General features: G+C 45.2%; 1 protein-coding gene across 1 annotated transcript in view; it reads right to left on the bottom strand.

Annotated features, from left to right (window-relative positions):
* Positions 1-18,832, bottom strand: part of TCERG1L (transcription elongation regulator 1 like) — a 98,899-nt gene that overhangs the window by 63,222 nt on the left and 16,845 nt on the right.

Here is an 18,832-nt window from a genome sequence, read left to right as displayed (position 1 = left end):
TACACTTGCTCGAGTAGGTGCATCGGTCCGTGATCCACACACTCACAGCCAACTCCAAACTCCTAACCAGGGCTCACCGCTACATCTTCACCCTTGTCCTTCACACCTAACTAATGTCGCAGCAGCAGCCGCAAACCCAAGCGATGCTAATGCAGTCAAATGCCAAAATTCCCACAGAAATCCCTGAGCAGTAACTGGACATCTCAAGGCAGAATCTGGCTTTTCAGGAAAGCTGAATCAGGAAGCTTTCTGAACTTTCCAGCTACCCATTCATGCCAATTTACGCAACTAAAATGAATTTGCCAGAAAGCCTGGGCGTATAAAAGGTTCAAAAATTCCACAGCCACCTAACCAGACCACCAAGCAGCAGAGCTGGACGCCCAGGGCACCCTTGCCTCCAGCCAGGTTTTAATTTCCATTACTTTGCCCCTTGTAGAAAACAGAAGCTGGGTAAAGACCAATATCAAAGAGAAAACTGAGACATATTTTGCTTCTTCTCAAAATTATTTTGGCAAACAGAAGCCGTGATCTGAGGAAAGACACCAAATTCTCCTTGCTAGGACAGGTTTGGGTGGCAGAAGTGACCAGACGGACAGAGATGGAGGCGCAGCAGCCTGGCAGAAAAGCTGCTCTAGAAAACAAGGCGAGGATGGAACTTCATGAGACGCAGGACTGCTGAAAATCAAAAGCTGGTTACGCCATGCTCTTGGGAAAATGCAAGCACATGCGCCAACTGGATAGCTGGAGAAAACTGTCCAGAAGTGAAGACGGCAAACCACCGGCAGAAGGCATCAGGAACATCTGTGAGAGTGCCACGGGCAGCTGACCCTGCCCAGTACTTTAAAATAATTAAACAGAGCCCCAAACACTTCTGCAAAACCCTGAAAGTAAATCTGGACATCTTTGGGTCAAGAGAGGAACCTACAGCTCATCCTTGTTTGTAGCTTGGAAGAAAGGTGGGTTTCAGCCCTTTCCCTCACAGCTCCCCATGATGTTGCTTCTCAAAACGTTTTCCTCACACGAAATGGTTTCCTTCTGTCCTCCACCACCGCCTGCTGCAATCTGGTCCTGTCCCACCACCTCCCGTGCCTCCTGTGCATGTCTGCCTGCAGGTAAGCCGCTAACAGCAGTCCTCCTCCCTCGTTACTTCCGACACACTATAGAGCACGTCCTACGGTCTTTCTCAAAATTTTCTTTTTTCCTTTACCCAAGCTCCAACAGCCTCACTCCCTATTTGTTCCTACCACAAAAACTCTGCGGCTTTGCCCTTGCTCTCCAGTGAAGGTGGGAAATGCTAAAGCCATCGCACACCTCCAACAGCAAATGCAAAATCCATGCTGGCAGGGAGCCGAGCGCACCCGAGTCCCGCACCCTCCGCAGCCCAAGCAGTAGCTGCGTTTTTGTTTCTGCAGGATAATTTCAAGCTTTCATTTCAGTATGCATTGACATAAGCACTTAAGGAACAAGTAAATGATGAAGTAAATTGCTCATTGGAGTGGGAATTGAAGATGTGCAGAGAGAAAGTCAGCAAGTATTTCTGTAAATCTGCAGAGTAAGGACTAAGTGTCAACGAGCACCTTCTGCCAATGAGCTGAGCTGGGGTAAGATTTTTCTATCCACTCTCTCTTCTTTTAACTACCTGGGTTTTTGCAATTTCCAACAGATGAGCAGAGAAACAAGTGAAGTCAAAGCGGCTTCAAAACCAAAGTGAAGTCAAAACTAGTCAACACCCCTTAAAAGCTAACAGCCGAAGTGCCACGTTTAGCCTTTTTTAAAAATTGTGTACTGTACTATTGATGCTTGTGAATACCGTCGGTTAAAAAACCAGCCACAGCAGCTCTCCCTGACCTGAGGGAGGGGGAAGGCGATGACTGCAGCCACCAGCCGCCCTCTCCACCGCCGCCCCACCTCAGCCGGGGACGGGGGGTGCACATGGAGGGGAGCAACCCCAGCACCCACAGCCCACGCTCCCGCACCACCAACCAGCTGGTTTTAGCGGGCATGAAATATCCCCCAGGAGAAAAACCTCGCACAGATCTCCCCGCTCCCCTCTCCGCTACGGTTTTGCCATTCAACAGGCGTTAATTGCAGGCAGTTACAACTCTGATTGCTTTTCGGAAGTCTTGCTGCCACGTTTGGGAAAGCTGAAGCTTCTCGATTTAAAAGATTTCTCAGAGGAATTATTTTTAGATGGGTTTTTAGCGTCCTCATTTCTTGCCGTGTGGGGAGAAACAGTTCTTCAAGTCCATACATCCTCGCCGAGACATACCTTGCCCAGACCCGACAGCGCTCCACTTCACCCCTCCCCTGGCACTGCCTTTACACATCTGTGATCTCAGGCAGGAATTAATCCCCTTTGTGCACGACATCAGCTATCTCCTCTTGCTGGCGTTTAATTGAAAAAAAAAGTCCAAATTTAAACGAGAGCTCTGTGACCAGCAAAAGTTAACACAAACCATTTCCCAACTTTTAATGAGATTTCTCATCACAATAGCCGTAAAAGCAAGAATCATAATAATGGCATTAAAAACGACATATTTAATAACAAAAATAACAAGACTACTAAACACCACTTTAAGCCCCATAGTTAGAAAAGCAAATGATGCAAATCCCCGGAGTCTCAGCTGGTGTCCCCACGTAACTGCTCAGCTCTCTGGACTTCTGCTAACCCAATGCTCAAGACACTTTGCTTGGGCTCAGATTCCACGACTTTAGAAGACTGAAAGTACAAATCTCCTGTCCAGAAGTTTTTTCTCATCCTTTTTATTTTTAAAGATGAACAGTACAACCCAGAAGATACCCAGCTTCTGAGCCATCAAGCACTGATTCCCCAGCTGAAGTCATAAAGGTGGAATTCCCCATCTCTAATATTTGAGGTTTTGCTGCAGTTTTACGGGTCAGGCGGCCACAGAAGGGACCCGAGAGACGCCCCTAAGATTTCAACCCCGGGAAAGATCTTGATATATTTAGTAACAGAGATCTTCAGCACCATTTACAGCAAGCTTCCTAACAGCTGCATACATCAAGTGTGAAATTAGATTCCCTGCTTTTGCTCTCATTAATTAACTCCCAGAATCCATCTCAGTAGTCACAGACTGTACGACACCCAGGGCTGGAGTTCCAGCTCTCCCCCTTCCCGGGGAGAGTTCCTCCTCCTCCTCCCAGCGAGGAGGCTGTCCTTACCAACAAACCCCTTCAAACCCCCCCGACCACCACCCAGGCTACCCTGCCGCTGACTTACTCATTTTTCCTTATTAATCATAGAATCGTAGAATAGTTTGGGTTGGAAAGGACCTTTAAAGGTCGTCTGGTCCAACCCCCTGCAACGAGCAGGGACACCTTCAACGAGACCAGGTTGCTCAGAGCCCCGTCCAACCCGACCTGGAATGTGTCCAGGGATGGGGCATCCAGAACCTCTCTGGGCAACCCATGCCAGTGCCTCACCATAAAAAATTTCTTCCTTATATCTAGAAACCAGAGGGGTATTCCTTCTTTCAAAAGCAGTAGCATTAGAAGCGAGTATACTTTCCCACCTAATTCTGCCTACTTCGATAAGAGAGAGAAGGCAATTCCACAGAAAAGGGAGGGGAGGGAGGAGAAAGGCCAAGTATCAGACTAGAGAAATCTCACGTTTCTTATGCCAGCAACCCAAGCGGACTTCTCTTCCAAAAAGCACCCCTTAAGTCTTTAAATTTCAGCCCCACCATTTTCAGACTAGCTTGAGCCTCTGCAACACTGATGGCCAGGAGGAGGCAGCCCAGCGAAACTCCCCCTGTGAGCCTGTTCATGAAAATGAACGGGAAAATACCACTGCTCATAGATAATCTATTAAAAAAGGAGAACATATACTTGTCGCAATTCTAGTCAACAAAGAAAATCAGCCCCAAGTTTTCACTCCCTGCCTTGCACCATGCAATTCCTGCTCCCAGCACCAGCCGCCGGCCGGGAGCAGCCAGGAAAGGTGCCGGTGCCAGAGCGAGCTGCCGGGCGCCGTCCCCAGCACCTCCATCACCCGGCCCAGCTGCACGCATCTATATAGGTACGCATATACACACACCATCAATACCATGAGGCACAGCGCAGCGAAACAATCACCTTTACTCACTTCTTTTTCCTGCACCGATGTTGTTTAAGCTGAACCGCGAGACCCTTCCCTACACTGGGTGCCCAGGGAAAAGCAGAACACCCTCAGGGACCGCTTGTCCTCTAGCTTGTTTGGTGGGAAGGGGGACAGGATAGCAACAGACACCAAAATATATACTGGAAACCACAAACAAACAACGCCATAAGGCACACTTCTCGAGATTATTCTCAATTATGACAAGTTTCTCCAAGTAACTGAACTGTTTTGGCAATGTGGGAAACGGCATTGCTTCAATGGCACAGCTGGAAGCACACGGTGTCGTGCGGTTCCCGGGATAAACTCGTGCCATTTATCACCATTTATCATCACAGAAACCCCGTCTCGGATCAGCTGTTCTTCTTACATTAATATCTTTCTGGTTGAATATTCTCCTGATTTTCAAAATACTACACTGAGAAAAAAGTATCAAGGTGGTATTACTAGTTAAAAAGAAATCTTGCCAGAATTGTGCCAAAAAATGAGGCACATTTCTCCACCTAAGAGCTGGATCCCGTTATCAGATGATAATGATGGCGATGTTTGAGGCAGCATGGTTCAGTATGAAAACAAAAAATACCGAACACTTTTCTAGCTGACCTGGGCTGCGAGGCAGGAGAGGGAAAAGGCACAAGACAGAAAGGAAAGGGCAAAATAGTACAAAGGGAAATGCTCTACCCACCAGGGACAAAACCTGCTCAGCAGGACAGAGCCCACCGTGTGCCTCGTCGGACCCGGGATGCCACCAGAAACCAGGAGGAAGAGTCTGGACATCTCAGCACCTGCGATCTGCAGGGGGGGGGACCAAGCTGGATTACACAAACTTCACTGCCTCCTGGGTGGTAGCACTGATACTCATTTTCATCGCCATGAATGATATGAGCTCCCCACCACATAATAACTAAATTCATTCCTGTAACACACCTTGAGAACACGTGGCCAGCACCATATGTTTGCAGAGGAAACGTACACAACGGTACGGAGTCCTACAGCCAACAGCAAAAGGAGAGTTGTCTTTATCCTTTCCAAAGCGACTACAGCCTTCTAAACCCAAGCAGCCCGGTGAATATGATCCTCTGGAAAGCAAACAATATGCTAATTCAGAAAAAAAATTCGAACACTACCATTCCCCCAGCAAAATCATCTTTGCCTACAGGAAACAGAGCGCACCTGCCAGGCATAACAAAAAGCTGGAGCTGGATTTGTGCAATACTGCACAGAAAGTCAGACTGGTTGTTCAAAGTGTATGAAATCTGGATGCTTAGTTTCTGTGATTTACAAAGCCCACGGAATTAAATCATCCTCCAGATTTACCATCAAAATAAGCAACGTTCGAAGTGAAACCAAGCTCTTCTGCTCACTTTGAAAAAAAAAACTGGTTACCTTTTTATTTTAAAAGACTGCTTCTCTTCTGTGCTTCATTTTAACAGCGAGTAAAACCAATGCCACCCAACAAAAGATGACACCATGTAGACTGTCACTCCTGAAGTGCCTTACTGAACACACGAAGGAGCATCAGTAGCTGGCAGTGCTGGGGGCTGCGGCTGCTGCAGGGCTCTGGGTCCGCGGTCTTTCTCCAGCCCAAGCTCTACAGCTATGGCAGGTGGATGGATGGCCGCCGCACGATCATCTTCACAGCCAGGAGTCCCTCTCAAGCAACGCTGAGCACGAGGGACGCGCAGGCAGCTGCCCGCGGGTGCAGTGCCTCCTGCTCACCGCCCCGCTTCCCGAGCTCTGCTTTTCCAGGGAGAGCAGGCGAAGGATCCGGGCAACCGCCCCGCGCCTCCCCAGCTGACGGATACTGGGCAAAAGATCCCAGATCCCATCTGCGTGACGCTAGAGGAAGCGATACGGATTGCCGGGATGCAAAGACCCGATGCGGCCGCTGCACAGGGTAATCGCTCACTGTCGCCATCCTTCCTGCTAGAAAGCCTCTCCTGGCTGGGCTGGGCTGGAGAGAGGATGGCACCGTGTCCTCTGTACTGGGTCCCAACCCCAGCACCCACCTGTAAAAATGCAGCACACTAAACTCTTCTTTAGTCCACCATCACAGCTTATAGATCCAGAACTAAACCAGCATGTTCTCAGCATTTGAATTATTTACTGATATCTAAAATACTGTGATTATTAATATTGGTATTAAAGGACCAATAATTTAATTTTTTCTGGATTCTCATTTTGAAGATTATTTCCTCCTAATTCCCTTTTATAAAGGGCATGATTGTGGCATTACTATTTTACCCTTCAGTAAAACACAAATGAGATGTAACTGATGGCTCAGAGGAGCGGCGTTTGAGCCGCTGTGTTTTTCTAGCAGTGGTTCGTATGTGTTTCTAGGGACACACGTCTGAAACTCCACCGAGATCACTTTAGGCACCGCTGGCTCCTGCTGCGTTACAGAGCGTAATGTAGCCCGCTCGAACGGAAAGAAAAGTTAATATTAGATTTTCAGCAAGTTTCTCAGTGCAGTAGCACCTAACCCGGGTGACCTCCCCGCGCAGGGAGACCTCCTGAACCCAGGAACGTGACAGCCGGTATCGGATGAAAGGCTCCTTTTGAATTATTCACGCGATCCTTCGTATAAAATTGGAAAATAAGGATCTAGGTCCCCAAAGCCAGGAGCTGTGATTTATGCTGAGTGCGGCTCGGCATATTTCACAGGCAACTGAGAGCCTCCAAGGCTGTAAGCGTGGCGGTTCCCCAAGCAGAGGGTGCACTGAGATGCATCAGCAGACACGGAGGAAGGCTGCGGCGTGGCCGTCCTGCACCCGTCCTGCACCCATGGGAGCCGCGGGGCCGGGAAGCGCCTGCCCAACGCTGGGGACGGGCAGGGGACGATGACTGATGATCACCCCACACCTTTCATCTCCCGTAATGCTTCTCGCTGCTCCTTAATATGGTCCCATTTGCAAAACTTTTATGATTTATTTCCAGCCTTATGAAAACTAACTCCAGCATAAAATTTCAATCTCTTCATTTAATAGGATGTAATTCTGAGAGAATACACTAAATCATGCAGTATCAAACCTTTGGAACTTCCACTTTCCGTCGTATCAGAGTAATTATTTCCGCATGAGCTAATCCTTTGTATTTTGGAGTAAAATCTTCAAATACTTATTTCTTGGAGGATTTGAGTTATAAATTAGGTTTGAAATTTTGAAACCAGTAAAGTAGAAACCAGAAATATGATTCTCTCTTTTTTTCAATTCTTGCTCCATTTTTATGATGGCATCTGAGCCGAGATTTAAAAAAAATATAACTGGTTCTTGAAATCACGGTGGGAAGTCGACACGATACAGGGCCTGGCAGGAGGGCTTTTCTTTCCCGGAACCGTGAGGGTCTGGTCAGACCTTTCTCTGCTGCTTTATCCGTTCTGCAAAACAAACCCAAGACAGACGGACTCTCTGCTTTGGGCTACTTGCTGCCAGCTCCTCAAACCAAACAGCACGGCTCCTTTGGTAAACCTTTAGCTGAGTAGTTCTCATCCCTGTATCTTACTCCAGATTTTTGTGACGTGGCGTCATCTGCCTTCACCGTACGCCACTGCCGCAGGGCCGGCGTCCCAGAGGAGCTTCAGGCGCGGCTGCAGACGGAGCCTCCTCCGCACGGGCGCTGGGGTCTGCAGTTCGGAGCAAGTCCTTTATCCAAATCCCCCGTGCTTGCCTCCTGCACGGGGTGAGGGTCAGCGCGGCGCCAGCACCAGCCCTTCCCCGGCTGCAGAAACATCACCGTCGCGCTTTGCATGCGGTAAACAGAACGAAGTTTGCAATAAAATCAATGAAATTCTATTTAGCTGCTCTAGGGAAGCATCTATGGCACACTTAAAATTGTGGAATTTAATTAATTTTCCTTATTTATATTCTGGCCAACGAACTAAGATTCATTTTACCTCATTAAATTTATTTACACTTATATAGTGGGGCCTGATTGAGAAACACATGAAGTCAACCAGGAAACATCCACTGACTCCTAACCGTAACTGGTTAAAAATACCATGAAAATTGCTATAAATCTGTTTCCCACCGCCTCAGAGGTTGAACGAGCATAGCTGTTTTACTGGGTAAATGAAAATAACAACAACAGCAACCCCTCCCGTCCCCTGGGCCAGCCACCCGCCTGTCCCTGGGGCTGGAGGACCAAAGGCACCAGCAGAAGGGCTGGCAGGGAACCACCCTGCGGTCGCACCCTTCAGAGCCCCCCGTCTGCTCCGAGCCGCTCGTGGGCAAGAGCACGCAACTGCTCTGGTTCCCTCAGATTTATAGTTACGTTTAAGTTTCCTTAAAATAATCTTCCAAACAAGTATTTCTATATTATTTTTGATTTCCAAGATTAAATGTAATGGCATTCTTCAATTATCTGAAGGACGCTTTTGTGGCATGGGGTTTACTCAGTTCACAGTTACATTAGACAAACTGTTCAGGAGAAAATTAAGAAACTATTAGCCTTTCGAGAACCCATTCTATTTCAGGGAATGCTGTGAAATTATTTCCTTGTCTAACACATCATACTGAGAATTTTCTACCAGAAGGTACAAGGTTCTGCGGATGCAAATTCTACAAGAAGAGATCAATCCACCGAGACCACAGAATTTCTTCCTCCACCAGACGCTGGTTTTGCACTAAGTTTACGCAACATACAGAGCTGATTCAGTACTACAAATTCAGGTCAAACATTGAGAACATGTTGGTTGAAACCCACACTACAGCTTCATTTTACAGTATCAAAGTAAGCCCCCCCCCCCAAAAACCAGAAAAATAAAGTTGGCTGAACGTGTTATGAAAAATAATTTTTAAAAAAGCATGCATTTCTCTTCTCACTGATAACATACTTAAAATTTTCTCTAGTGCAAGAGAAATGCACACAAAGTAACGTCACTCCTGTTGCATCTTTCCATCTTTTACATGGACCTTAGCAAAATTTGCTCCTTTGTACTGCTTTCAAAGTCTCCACAATATTTCTGGTGGGTACCAATAAGCAGTTCAGAAAAGATGGCTTTGTGTCATCGTACCTTGAATTATTTTGCATTGCAGCAACATTACACTTAACTGTATTAAGCCTTGGCAATGCATGCAAAGTTCCTAATGGTTTAATTGCATAAATAAATTTAAGGAAACAACAACAGCAGCCACCAAAACAATGTGTTCTTCAGCTCTGATTTAAAACTCATGATCACAAACGGTAATTCTCATCCGTTCATCTTCTGGAGGGGGGGGGCAATCTAACGACTCTCTTCTTGAAACTATTACGTTATCCTTGCCAGACCTATTTCTTCGTTTCAGTCAATTTGGTTTTTTCTTCTAAGACTTCTACTCCACTTACAATATATCAAGTTTAGCTAAGACTCTGCTTTAAGCTACAGATATCTCAACTAAATTTGAGTCTGCCAACAGAAAAAACATGAAGCAGGAGAATCCCTTATTGAGAAGTCTTCCTGAGGGGGGGAAATGGTGTCTCTTGTAGCTAATGAGGAGGAGCTGAACTAATTTGAAATGAAATGTTTGACGAAGGGTGTGAAACACACACACACCCCCTGACACAGGGAATGGCCCCCAGCCTGGGGATCGTGCTTCAGGAACACTGGTGGGCAGGTTAGCATCTCAGGAGATGTATGGAAAAGGAGACCTTTCCCCTAGGGATCCCCAGTGGTCCCGTTTGCCACCAGTGGGAGGAATTCAGCCCGAAAAGCAGCGAGCAAGACCTGCAGAGATCCCACCAGTCCTACCCCCATTACAACCCCTCGTCTTAGGCGTGAGATCAAGAGAGAGTTCGGGCATCCACATCCCGCCAAGGCAGGATTTCCAAACTCCCGAGACAGAGATTAAAATATTACGAGGCTGGCCAAACAATCGCAAAGCATAAGAGAGGAAGAAAAGCGATATATAGTGTGCTTTTAGCTGACTCTCCGTGTGCCGTGGCAAGGGGGGCTGGCAGCACTGTGGCCCACTGCAGCCCAGGAGGCCCGTCCTGCTGGGGAAGGGGCAAAACGTGACCAATTCAGACAAAGTTCCTCGAAGTGCCTTTGCTTTCCGCAGGGAAAATCGCAAACTGCTATATTAGTATTAATCTTCCAAGTATCAGCAGCAATAACTGCCTAGGTCTGCACCACTTGCTTGTCTCTTGAATGGGGAAAAACCACCCCGCAGGTATTTTAACAGTGTAAATGCTATTACTAACACGTGAAATCTGATTTAAACTCTCTCTACAGCAGTGCACTGGCATTTTTCGAAGAAAGAAACCTACTACTTGTTTTAACAAGCAGTTAAACATATAGTAAATTAAGTCTGACTTTCATGACATTTACCAAGCAAACAGTTGGGCATGAATAAAAGGATTTGGGTTGTTTGTCTTTTCTAACTACTATGTGAAATATTTAATTACGTTTTTGCTATTATCAATATCTTGATATTACATTCAAGACACTGAACCAGTTTCTTCTGGTTCACACTAGAGAAAATAGCTGTTTACCCAAGAACATGGCATAAACGAAGCAGGACTAATTTGTAACTGATACCAGCTTGGCCGTAGGATTCTTGAAGAGATAAGATGAAGTACCACAGCAGTATATTCCCTCTGCAAGTGTATTTTTATCCCGCCAGAAGATCTTCCCTTCTACTTCTAGTTAGTCACGTCAATGATATTCCAGGAAAAGGAGGACTAGAGATGTCTTTTCCTACAGATAGATAAGACAGGCTCAGACAGACATCATCTTAACGCCTTGGAAATCACCGTCTATTTGTATAGACTAACTGCATCATGACCCATAAAGCCAGTTTAGTCCATCCGCATATTTGCATCAATAAATGCTCCACGATTGACTTTATTTTTCAGTGGGGATGGTGTAAAAGATTTGCAATATCAAAAAGTTCTGCCTGATTCCACTCTGCCTCTCCTTCTCGTGCAATATGTTTGCCTTGGTAACCCAAAGAAGTGGCTGAATTTTCACACAAACAATAAGAACCATCTTAGGAACAATCATCCTGTTTCTTAGAGAGTCCTAAGTGGGCAGCTGAGCCCTTGCAGTTTCCAGCAGAGATTTACTGTCCAACGGGAGGAGAAAATTGATACTCATTTAAATGTGATCTCTGGCATTATTTTAGCTCAGAAACCCACTGTACATGCATGCCTTCCCTTGCATGTGCCAACACAGATATGAAACAGAAAAGTAATTTTATGCTGAATATTAGCTCAAGTAGGAAGTTATCACTTTAATAACTATAAACATTCATTTGCTTGCTTCGTTACACAGCATTAAAGCTGGGCAGATCATTTACAACAAGCTTGTTAGAACTACTCAGCATTCAAAGTCAAGCCTGTTTTACTGCGAGACATGCAGGACACCCAGGAAGGGGAAAGAAAAGCGTCCTGAGTAGATGAACATCACATTTCTCGTTGGAATATCCGGAATTGCTCATCTGCTTTTCCGGAATCGTTATTTCTTGCTCACCTAACTTCTAGGAATTCTGGTATACATAGTGGCTAGACTATCTTAAATAACAAATGCACAACGAAAATTACCACTGAGTGAATCGTCTTAATGATGGGAATGAATACCTGGAGAAACAGAGCCCTGCGGAGCGCACCCGGACCGGCAGAGCAGGGAGAAACGATCCGAATGCTCAAGAACTGCACAAGTTTTCCAAGTATTTACTCACTGGATTACATTTTTCAATTAATCTTGTTAAGAAAAGGAAGAAAACGTTTGTAGTTTCCGCAGAGCTTGGACAAATTTCCTCAGCCCGGCGGCTTGCTGGACCACCCCAGCCCCACCAGCTGGGCGCTGGGAGGAGAGGAGCAGAACAAACCTCCAGGTAACTGGGAAGTGCTAGAGATGTCTAACCTTACCCCGTAATTTCTTAAATTCCTTTTCCCAGAAAAAAATATTTCTCACAGACAAATTTTATCTCGCCTCACTCATTCAATCTCACCTACGACGGCAGTAAGAAACTGGGGAGGGAAGATGTTAGGCTGAGCTTAAGGGTTTCACACGAGTAACTCTGCTGTCACACTGCCTTCCCCCCGACGCGCGCTGAACCCTTACGGAGTGCTGTGACCACTTTGAAATAGCCCTCGCTTCTGTTTGCTGTGGAAGAGAAGCTGTTTCTTCCAAAAAACACCATAAAAATAATTGAGTAATTGTTGTTATGAAAATGTGGTTTGTATCAGCAGGATTTGCTAACGAAGCAAGCTGACAGAGACATGAAAGAGCATGTAGAAAAATGCTGGCATTAAGAGCTGTTTTTAACATACAATGTTGCTTGGCCGTTAAGGTACTGATAGGAAAAATACTTAGTCACTTCCCAGCTGTTCTGTGGCAGGCTAAAACATTAAATTTAAACCATTAGATAATTCTGAAAGCAAGGGAACAGGTGGCAAATGGTTTATATGGCAGATGGTGCCTTTTTTAATATTTGCACTCACTGCTAATTTACGGAGTCCATAACCACAGACTCATATCTCACCTTTTTCACTCGAATAATGAAGAAATCATATGTGAGGGTAAGAAAATAAATACCCCAATTCTTAATACAGTAGCCATAAAAGTGGTAGTAGAGACTACTAGATATCCCATACCTCAATTACTCCACATAACTGTTTACATTCCCAAAGTTTATTGCATTTTGGTTTTTTTAAGACAGAGTCCTCTTCAAAGACTTGGCTTGATAGTGCTGGAAAATTAAGTTTTCTCTTTACCAGCAGAGCAAATAAGCACGAAGATGCCGCCCAGAACACTGAGTAGCTGCATCTCTACAAGATCCTATTTAGTCTTTACGTTAAATCTGGCACAAAACCTAAGTTAACAGCAAGGCTGACATTAAATATTTAAGAGAACATTTTGCCTGGTACATGTATGAGCAGAACCACCAGTGGATGAAAAAAGAAGAAAGGAAAAAAGGAATGAAAAACCCAAAACACAGCTCCAATAGCATAGCTGGAACCTTCTCCATTTTAGCTCATCGATGTGAAAAAAGTTGTCCCCGTGCTCAGCAGAAAGGACAGAAATACCGTGCTAAGACCTTTCTCACTGCATGGTGCTTCTGAACGGCTCCATCCCCAGCTACTTGAGTTTTATTCTAGTGAATGTTCCCATGCACGATCCCCAAGACAAGGCTGTCCCCAGCATGGACCACCTCTACATTGGAACAAAACCCATTTGGAGGGAGAACTGAACAGCAAGTGATGCTTCCCCGGGCTGGGGGGGGACACGGAGGTGATGCTCCAGGCATGACCATGCTCCAGGCATGACCATGGCTGGGCCCATCCCTGCATCTCCAGTGACCTCCAGGCTCCACCCTGCTTTGAATCTCTTCCTACTGCTGTTGCTTATGAGCTTTTACACCCTCTCTTAATCCCAACTGATGGAGACTAGAGTTATTCAAAGAAACGTGAATTTTTTTAAAGAAGCGTCGCTTATAACACACTTGCTGCTTGCAAACAATTTAACTTAAATCACGAGGTTCTCTAGAAAAAGGATGAGCAAAAGGATCATTTCACAAAAGAGCTAGAAAAGGTCCAACACCTTTTGGGATGCAAAACGTTCAGAAAGCAGAAGCCGCGTCCCGAAGGTTACGGTGCCATATACCAGGTCAGCGTGTCAGGTTCACCCAGCTGGCTTCCCTCTGCCTAAGGATGACTTTTTTTCCCACGGATAAGGGTATCTGCTAGTATTGAAAATTTGGGGGTTTCTTCCACCAGACACTAACGATTGAAGCCATTAAAGACAGTGTTCACATGGCTCCATTAGATACACAAGGATGTTTCAGTGAACAGCTTATGAATGGCTCAGCTGCCACCATTTTCACATTTGTTTAGCCAGCAGGATTGATATTGTATCTCCAGCTTGGTTGAGGCTTATCTCAAGTCATCATAGATAAAATGTAAGGTAAAATAACTCCATCTCATCCTCCAGCAGCTGCCAGTTGATCATTGCGGCGTGAGCATTTTAGGTTACACACTACCACCTTGCACATCCCTCTCTCCAAGAGCGAACGCTGGCTGACCACAACGCAGACCTCCCTCAAAACCGACCGCTGGAGGCTCAACAGTGGTTAAAAGAAACTGAAAGTGGTGCCAAAGAATTAATATTATCATTGCAGGAGCCCCTAATAATTACAGCTTTAACCACTTTCAGAAGGAAGTCTAGTCATAATATTCAGGATATTTGTCATTAGAAGACTCCTAAATCAGCATTTTATCTGGCATTGCCCTATATACTGTATGGAAGACACCACATAGTTCTTATTTCTTACCACCTTAAAACTAGTAAAACTGCTCTAGCCGAGTTCTCCGAGGGGCTGCCACCGCCGCTCCACATTTTACCATGTCAGAAGCAGAACCCACCGTAAGGGAATGATAAGAGACACCGTGTTAAACTCAATGAAACCTCAATAAAACAAAACAAGCACATCAAAGACCCTGTCAACGAAGGAAAATTGAAATGTTTAACGTTGTTTAAAAAATATCAGGGAAAAAAGGGGCTTTTGTAAACAAAAATGGCATCAATGCAGCATGCTCAGAGTTTGGGGGAAAATGCTGCAATGAATTAAGACAGAATCCTACATTCTGGCGGACAGAAAGCAGAATAATGTATCTGGCAATTCTACAAATACCTCACAACTGTATTACAAACCTGATCACCACGGCACTGGTTTTGAATAGTTGGAGATCAGCAATTTTGAGACAGGAATGGCTGAAGAGGAGAAAATCTGGAGATCAAGTCTAAGGGGCATCAGTTTTCATCTGCAAAAATTTCAAGTATCACATTCCTCCAGAAACTAATCAAGCTGCGCTCTGGAACAGAATTCTGGGATTTTCCCCACACATTTCCACACCATTTGCCTTTTTTTTTTTTTTTTTTTTTTAAACCAAATGAGAAATGGCTAACCAAACCAAACCAGCCTACAAAAGCGGAGAGCAGAAGGAGAACGCTTTCTTCCAGTTCTTGGAAACAGATCCAGACCGCTGAGACTTCCCATTACATCTCCCTGGGGCACAGCTAGAAGAGCCAGCACCATTGGCTGCCGTAGTTCAAATAGACTTTTGACTTTACATTCTATCTTAATTTTTATTTCATTTTTCATTTTTTTTCCAATTTTTTATTTCAACTTTTTTCTGTAATATCCTGGAGCCTCACTGTTTCCAGGCACTGTGAGCTTTCCACATCACATTTGGTCTGCATTTAGCTTTATCCTTCTGCAACACCACATACAAGGATCTGAAGATTTTTCAGTCTTATCAAACACCTACGCCCTATTTGTAGATGTGACCCGACGGCCATTCAAGTCATCAGCAAAACCCCTGCAGCTTTCACTGAGCTGGAGTCAGGGCACCAGGCGCTTGGTGGTCTTCTCACGCTCCAGTCCACGAGGAACCTGACCACTGATGCGGTTTTTGAAAGACAGGGAGGAATAACGTGCCTTTCAGGTGGCTAAGAAAAACAGATTCGCTCTATCTAATATTACCAAATAAAAAAAAAAACCAAACAACAACAAACTCCAATACACACATTCTCCATGCATGTTCATCAAAGTCAGGATTTTTTTAGAGTGCAGGTAGGACTGGGGAAGAAGAGACACAACACTCCGCTCCCTTGTTTTCTGCTTACAACATCGCTCTGACTCCTCACTTCCAGAAAGTTACTTAACTCTTACACAAACTGCACGACGCGTTTACACAGCTCCGAATCAGGGCAATGGCAGGAACCATCTTTTATAGATCATGAACAACCATTTCCAATCGTATGAGCAGCAAATGAACCCAAACACAAAACGAGAACGACATTGGTATTGAATTTCAACCCCTGTAGCACCAAGACAAGGATTAGTAATATCAATTTATTCAAATGACCACATCATACTGAAATGCAGTTGGGTTTCCGATTTTTAACAGATATTAACAGTTTAAATCTCAAGTCCAGAAGCATTAAGAGCAGAAAATTCATGTCCGATACTGGGAGGGACTGTGGCTACAGTAGGCTCTCGGGCCAAAGGAAATGTCTTACGGCTAGAAAACAGAAACATTTCCAGCCCACTGACCCTCGGGACAGTTGATTTTGATAACGTCGGTCAGGGCAGGGATGCTGTGCTCTGAGCTGGCATTTAGGCTCAGTACAGAGGCGCTGAGACCTCGACCTAAAACCAGGTGGATATATAAACACCTGAGCACGAACTTCCGAGGGTGAGAAAAAGTTGTGTGTCTCTGGCTTTTTTTGTTTTTTTGACTGTTCACTGGTGGTCAGAGCCTTGCTTGTATTTCCATTTGGCATTACGTTCTAACAGCCGACCGTAGCCCCCCAGAAGAGCACAGACCGCTTCATGTAGAGACAACCAGTTTCCTCAACCTTAAACATAGGGTATTTCATGTTTCTTTTTTTCCATAAATTTATTTCATCTTTAAACGTTTCTAAGATCAGCATGGTGCCAAACTAATACCCAAAGGCAAATATGATTATAGAAGCTTCTCCCGTCACAGAGCCAAGGGCACAGCAAACCTGTGCCATCCTCTCTCGACCGGCGTGTCCCACCCTCGTCTGCTTATCCCCAGGGCCAAGGACCCAGCGGGGATCCTTCACAGCATCCCGCACAGGGAAAGGCTACAAAAGGTTTTAAATTCCCCAAATATCCTGTACTCTATTACAGCTCTACTTCTGATTTTCTTTTACAAAACGTAAAATAAATTGTATTAAAATGAACTTGTAAAAATTACCACCGCATTCTGCATACTTTCAGTTCTCCTTAATTCATGGGATCTGGCGATTTGCTTCAGGGAAGCTCCAAGAAATTTCCTCTGTGAGGCTGGAAAAACTCCGGAGCCTGGATCCTCGCCCAGCCAGCGCCCGCTGCCATACCTCCCCAACAGCCCGCCGTGTTTCACTAACTTGCTGTTTCTTACTAACTCACCAAGTTTACTAATTAGGCTGGCAGAAAGTAACACAGCCAAACTGTAAGGCTGCAAAACTAACCATATTAAAAGGCCTCCTTAAAAGTAAATACTCAATAATAAGATTATTGATTGAACAAACCGTCATGATTAGAAACACAGTTCTGCACAAGGTAGTATTTTAATACCGATCTCCAGTATAATCAATTAACAGTGTATAACTAAGCACACAATGTTCAGCCTTATAGGCACCAATATACATGTAGATTTAAGTTAGGAATAATTTAATCTTTTGTTTCCTAAGTTCACTCCTATTATGTGAACATTGCCTTGCATAAACTTTAGACGAGGAGAACACGGAGAGTTCATTAATTACCATGTTACTTTATAAATCACACATGGATCAAGAAAAACGCAGCTGCCCCCAGGGTCCACAGATTACGCTCTCTCCGAGATGTATTTCTCTTTGACAGCAATAAGTCATCTTTAATAAACGCCAACACACGGATGCTTTTAACTGAGAGGCCGACAGGGTTATAAAGCACGCTCCACTCTTGGGATTATCTGTACATTAGATTACGCTTTCTTGACGCTTTCCCAGCCATTAACTTATATAGCAACAGAGACATTTATTTTTGACGGCAGAGAGCTGCCTTTGGCCAACTGACCATGTTTTCCTGTAGGTTAAGTTAAACCCAGCTTCAGCACCTCGCCCGCCGTGTTTCGGCAGCGGAGAGCAGGGGTAGCCCCCCCGCAGCCCCCCTCTGCACAGGGTACACGCTAGGTTTAAAGCTTCTGCACGTGCTTTTCCCCCGTTTTCACTCACACCTATCAAAAGCCTGGCTCCTTCGTTAGCACTTACAGCCTGTTTTTTATCAGGTAGCCGTGGCTGCACCTCCTGGACCCAGCCAGAGGATGCCAGCCCAGCTGCCGGGCGATCCCTGCCCCAAGGGCACTCAGACGCTCCTTGCCACCCACCCAGCCCAGCACCGGCTGGGTAAGCTGTTCATCAAGCTGGTGTTGACAAAGATAATCTAAATCCAGCACCTTCGGGTCCTCTTCTCCGCCAGCACAATAAAAAGGAATTTCATAAAAATGTTTTATGTAAGCCTTTGCAAAGGCACTAGCCTTCCCTCCAGAGATGGTGATTAATAGAGAAAAACGGTTAGCTGGATCTCAAGTTTATTGTACGTGGACTGAGCATTTCCAAGCTCTCTTTTCTAAAAAGCTACTATATATTCTGTAGGAGAAAACACCCAGAAGTGTGTGGTTTACTGTGAATGATTGATAATAGGATGATTGCTCAGGCACTCAAAGCATGATATTTGATAGCCTATCATACACTCATTCGAAAGGAAAGCAACAATTATCATGGCCTGACATGTTTATCATTGCAGAGCTGAGCCAGCTATCAAAGTGGTAGAGCTTCCCGGCATTATAATATTCGATCACGTCTAACACACTTCACGCAGAGCTCACCTCCGCAGCTGTAAATCAAAAGTCCTGCGACGGCTCCTTCCCAGATCGCCCGAGCATCTCAATTCAGGGAAGAACACATCTGGCATGTAATTCTGCTTTTCAGCACAGATAAAGAATTATTTTTTTCCCCTTTGGATTCTCCTCTAAGATGCTCACTTACAAACAGGCAAAATGGCTTCTGTGGGTCAAGTAATACTCTGCGGGAAGCACCACCAGCTCCCTGCCCTATGGCAGCGATTAACTCAGCTTTCTGTTCTTATTTCAGTACCGTCCTTTCTCGACAAAGTCTGAAAGACTTGTACCTTTATTCCTATGGGTCAGTTTGCTCTTCAGACTCCCTAAGCACAAAAACACTGC

This window comes from Gymnogyps californianus, chromosome 6 (assembly GCF_018139145.2).
Source record: "Gymnogyps californianus isolate 813 chromosome 6, ASM1813914v2, whole genome shotgun sequence".
Classification (NCBI taxonomy): domain Eukaryota; kingdom Metazoa; phylum Chordata; class Aves; order Accipitriformes; family Cathartidae; genus Gymnogyps; species Gymnogyps californianus.
This window is presented reverse-complemented; position numbering and strand designations above follow the sequence as displayed.